The sequence below is a fragment of the Octopus bimaculoides genome, chromosome 9, assembly GCF_046866305.1.
Source record: "Octopus bimaculoides isolate indiv1 chromosome 9, ASM4686630v1, whole genome shotgun sequence".
Taxonomy (NCBI): Eukaryota; Metazoa; Mollusca; class Cephalopoda; order Octopoda; family Octopodidae; genus Octopus; species Octopus bimaculoides.
Genome location: NC_142936.1, coordinates 81,304,586 through 81,310,585, shown reverse-complemented (window position 1 = coordinate 81,310,585; position 6,000 = coordinate 81,304,586). Strand labels below are relative to the sequence as shown.

The following is a 6,000-nucleotide window of genomic DNA, read 5'->3' as shown; positions in this document are numbered from 1 at the left end:
TTACTATTCAGCGGCGAGCTGGCAAAATTGTTCGCGCGTCGATGGAAATGCTTGGCCGCATTTCGTCTGTCCTTACGTTCTGAGTTCAAATTCGCCGAGACCGACTTTGCCTAACATACTTCGGAGTTGATAAAATATCTACGAGATGCGTACTGGGACCTATCTAATTGAATTACCTCCTCCCCCGAAATTGCTGGCCTTGTGCCAAAATTTGAAGCCCGTATTCAGGGTATATCATATATCGGTTTCTGAAACACACAGTATATAAGATGAGCATTTATAAAACAATCATAAAAAGATATCAATTTATAAACAATATCTTCTTATAAAACAATCCTTTGTTAATGAAGTGTTTCTTTGTATTTGCAGTGCTCCAGTCATATCGTTCGTGTTTCGATGAATGAAAGCAAAATAAAGTAAGTCATTTTGACATGCTGTTTTTTAAAAACTATATTTAACACTTGATTAGAAAATATCCGATGAAACTCTCCAGGCTATACCTTTTCTTAAATTTTAATCTTTTTGTTCATTGGTAAATTTTGAAGAGAAAATAAGAATAAAAATGTAAAAAAAGTTTGCGCTGAAATCCTGTGAATACATAGAAAAGAAATCAAATTTGTTATTTAAAAGCAACAAAATGTTAAATAATTTCATTTTCTATTTAAATGATTACGAGATTTCAGAAATAAAAAGAAATATATACAGCCGAAGATTACAGATATTTCTCGAAAATTTTCATTAAATTAATTTTCTTATTTTTAATTCATGATTATTCATTTGATAATGTGTTATCTAATGTAACATTTTATATGAATCTCTGTGATTTTTGCAAAATGTTTTGAACTTTGTGTTTACGATTATAACTTTACCTGCGGAGACCTGCTGACCTGCTGACCTGCTGACCTTCCAAATGGAATACCTACACCTTCCTACTCGATGTATATGTCTCTCCTCTCCTGCGTATCATCTATTATGTCTCATCAAAGGCCAATGGATTGAAAAGATTTGTTAGTGATTTGGACGCAATGTTTCTTAGTATTTAGTTATGTCTCTATGCTTTCTGAATTCAGATCACACCGACTTAAAATTTGTTTTTCTTCCGCTGAGATGATAAAATAATGTAGTATTTAAGTTCTGGGATTGATTTAAATGGTTAAATTTTTCCTGAAAATTCCTGGCCTTATGACTATTATATACGCAATAATGACTCACCTATGAAATATCATACTAAATACACATCATCCAAAAATTCTTCCCCAAGAATGCAGCATTCTAGATCTTCTTCCTTTCTATGATCTTTTTTCTCCAGGGTGCGCCAGTTTATAGATGTTCACAGAAAACATCAACTGCATTAATATGACCAGCTTACAATGCGTGCAAATCCACTCAATTATGCTCCATTTCTTCAGATTAATTAGTAAATATAAACACACAAATAAATACCCTCTTGTTTCTTGTTGCATTCCACAGACCTTTAAAACGTTTCAAAGCCAGTATTGAAATCTAATAGAACTTGTGTTAAGGAATATAGTATTCTTGCATTTCCCAGAAGCGAACGTACATTTCGTGCTCAACAGCCAGGTACTAGTCATCGAGTTCAAAGCTTATTTTAGTCATTTCCTTATTACTATGAGCAGAGTACAGTCACGTCAGATTCCAAGTTCAATTCCACTGTCTAAATATTTGGCAAGTGTCTCACCCTACGTACCTTGAAGTGGGTCTACATCTTTTTAGTAGAATTTGGTTGATAAATGGAGACAATGAAGAAGCCTGCTACACACACACACGTTCTGTACAATCTATAATAATATTTATCGTGCAGATTGTTCAGCAAAGCAGGGCACCAGCATCATTTGCAGCTGTGTCTTGCTCAACTCTCGTTAGTCGGAGCGACGACAGCAGACACCCAATATAAGATATAAATATTTGGTATTCACCAGTATAAGAATAAAGCTATTTAATTATTCGCTGTATTGCAATGAACTGAAAGGTGCAAGCCTCATGAGAGTGAATGACACCTAATCGCGTGGGTGCTTATTTCGACACTGTATTGAATTGGCGAGCAGCTATCACTTGGTCACTCCTATCAGCTATGAGACACCACTTAAGAAATATATGAAACAGAAGTAAGATAGGATTTTCTAGCTAATTATTCTGCAGCTGTTTAATGGCTGACTATTTTCCGTCCACTAATATCAGAAGGATTGCGGCTGTCTTACGACTAGGCTTTATTGCGAGAAAAATTTACATTCTTCATCGACAAAATAATTATAGGCGCAGACAATGCTGTGTGGTTAAGAAGTTCCCACCCAAACCTGTGTTTTCCGTTTCAATTCCGCTGCACAGCACCTTGCGCAGTTGCCTTCTATTATAGCATTGGGCGGTTTAATGCCTAGTGAGTGAATTTGGTAGATGGAAACTGTGTGGAGGATCACACACACACACACACACACACACACACACACACACACACACACACACACACACACACACACACACACACTCAATTTTCCATTCGGATATACAGCTTGTAGTGTGCGGTTTAAAGCCCGTTCATGCTCTGGTAGATTATTTGTTTGTGAAAATGTAAAGGTCAGTTTGATTGTCCAATTGATTCTTTTGTGTATGTTATCTTGATGGTACGTTTGCTATGGTCTTTTACGATTTTATATAACAGTATTTCATTATCAGTTTATAAAATTGTGTGTGACTAATGTACTGAATTTTATATTATATATATTTTTTTAATTTTCGATTCTTTGTGTAAGTTATTTGACTATTTTTATGGGATGGGTTCTTCATTGTATGTCAGCTCTTTGTATAGACCACAGCACACCAAAACTACTAAATTGGATTGTTATACAAATAAGCGAAACGGCGAATATAAAGCGGGTACCTTTTGAAAAATCACCTGAGGAGACACATTCGTACCTAATATACGTCACATTTTTTTTACATAACATCTCACTTGCGAGTTACCAGTGCACGATGGTTCGGAATGATCGTAGTGAAAAAGGAGTCTCGTGAATTTAATTTCATTTCCTTCACACACACACACACACACACACACACATATATATAATCAAAAATGCATTAAATACTACAAAACGTACACGTAGGACAGACACCAGAACCCTAATACTTCAACAGTTATCGACGGAAAAATACTAATACCTAGTTTCATGCTTTCACTGATAAGACTAGGTACTTCGTATATCCGCGGCACCCGTAACATTTGCGGAGTATTAGGTCTCGAAAAAACAAAATAATACAGATGGGAACATCAGTAATTTCAAACGATAGATGAGGGCAATAAAGAAATAAATATAGAGAATGATGGATTAATGCCTGGGAAAAATCTTCAAATGGATATAAGGAATAGAATTGGGAAGAGAAAAAACAGTTGACTGGAGCAACGTGAAATGGAATTCTTTGCTTAAGAACATAAGGTACTGAAACCACGATCTTACAATCATGAATAAAACATTCTCTCCACTGAGCTACACGCCTCCACACAGACACGCGCGCGCGCACACACTGCTACACATACACATTTCTATGTATATATCTTCCTCGTTGAGAAGAAGGACAACACTCCGAAACGTTAGATTCCTTCACACCACACAGAAAATCAACTCAACAGAACATTCTACGAACAACGCAGTAGACTATCGTAAGGGGCTTCTGAAAAACGCTTGACAAAACAGGGTGAATGTGACCTCCAAATGGCTACTGAAGTGGAGAGGAATTATTAAGTGACTAAATATTTACATATAGAGAGTACAGGACATGGCACTCAGAATCAAGATATTACTGGTTGATCAAGCGATTATACGTGAGGTTCATGCATACACACAGTTAAAGAGAATAAACAATTCTGTAGGAAATAAGGAGAAAATAGGTTATTGCAAATTTCTGGTTAGTTTAAGGCGGTTGAAACTATTCATTCCAATTTCTTAATGATAAAACCATTTTTACGATTTCTGCCAAAGGCTAATATGGAAATATATTGTAATTATTTACAAGTTTTAATGCAAGAAAGGTCTAAATATCTGTCTATCTATCTATCTATCTATCTATCTATCTATCTATCTATCTATCCATCTATCTATTTATCTATCTATCTATCTATCTATCTATCTATCTATCTATCTATCTATCTATCTATCTATCTATCTATCTATCTATCTATCTATCCATCTATCCATCTATCCATCTATCTATTTATCTATCTATCTATCTATCTATCTATCTATCTGTCTGTCTGAGTGTTTGTCGGCCTGTCTGTCTAATTGTCTGACTTTCTGTAGTTCTACCTCTCTAGACATCTGTCTCTATATTTATCTATTGACCGATTTCTCTCTCTCTATCTCTCCACTCTCTTCCTCGCTATTGCCCACACTCTGCGTATAATTTGGGTTCCAGGCAAAAGGCTGCAGACATTTTGGGACACATATATACATATATATGCATATATATATAAATATGAATCACATACACATACATACGCACACACACACACACACACACACACGCACACACTCAGATCTATACATATATATAAACACTTTTTTATATATACATATATGCATGCATATATATAGATATATTTACATACATGTATATATTGATATATACGTTTACATAAGCATTACATATATACAGCTACATGCATATACATACATAAGCATACGCACGCATTCACATATAATATATCTCATATATGTTTATAAACTACGAAACCCAATGATTGACGACGAATTGTTGGCTTATATTATGGTTTCGCTAACTGGAAAGTTCTTACTTAATCACGATAAGTCATAGCTACCTTCTGTTTCCCCACGTCATTATCTCAGTGAGGCACCCACGATATGAAATCTATACTTAGGAAAAGCTGCACCAGCAGCCAGCTTGTACTAATACCACCTCAATAGAATAACACAGCGTAAATTGAAGTACATTACTGAAGAGCAAAACGCTTTAACTAGATCAGAAATCGAACCTACTCCCTAAAACACACGAGACCAACTTCACAAATATCAGGACATGTACTTTCACGATTATATTGTTGTTTAATTAAGAAGCTCGCTTTGTAATGACGTGGTTTCATGCTCAGAACCAGAGCGCAGTACCTTGGGAAATTGATTTCCAATATAATCCCAGGTCAAACATCTCCTATTGAGTGAATTTCGGAGATGGAGACGGCGAAGAACCATTTGTGTGTGTGTGTGTATATGTATGTGTGTGCGATTTTGTGTACGTGTCAGTGTGAGTGTTAGTGTGTGTGTCTTTGTGCTTGTTTTTGTCCCACTGCCACCAGTTCACGACTGGCTTGGGTTTATTTAGCTCTCCGTACATTAACAGTTCGGCAAAAGAGACCGAGGGAATAAGTACGAGACCTAGAACAATGAAGTGCCTTAGTTCTCTTTGTTCGACTAAAACTATCCACGTGGGGTCTCCAACAGTGACATAATCCAATGAGTGAAACAAGTAAAAGTTATATATATATATATATATATATATATATATATATACATACACACACGCACGCACACAATTGAAAACGAAGAGGAGAGTGAAGATTTATTCACATCCAAAATTTTCATCAAAGAAGTGTTCTAAGGCATATATAACTCTGACCAATATATGCTTCAATTGCAGCAACTACACGTTGCTCCGTGTGCAATTATGTCTCTTAGTCAATGCAATTTCATCAATGATCAATCACGACGTTTTGAAAATGAACTAATTCAAACAAGCTTCCTATGTTGAAGGTTATAGCGTTACATTTTAAATCAAATTGAATTCTGGTCTTATAATCACCTCTAATACTATTACAGCTGAATCGTGGTTTATAAAATATTCATTCATATTACACTCAAGTGTAGAAGTTTTGCTTACATTTTACTGTATGGACTACATTATCTATTCAGATGTAATTGACTTATGTTTGGATTTACACTCACAATTAATAGCATTATTATTATTATTACAAAATTA

The 6,000-nt window shown here is 35.3% G+C and overlaps 1 protein-coding gene across 2 annotated transcripts in view; it reads left to right on the top strand.

Annotated features, from left to right (window-relative positions):
• Positions 1–6,000, top strand: part of LOC106872195 (gonadotropin-releasing hormone receptor) — a 798,172-nt gene that overhangs the window by 411,501 nt on the left and 380,671 nt on the right. For both annotated transcript variants that reach the window (XM_089357873.1, XM_052970806.2), the window contains exon 3: positions 370–416. The gene's annotated coding sequence lies outside the window, so the exon portion shown is untranslated. The remainder of the gene's footprint in view (positions 1–369; positions 417–6,000) is intronic.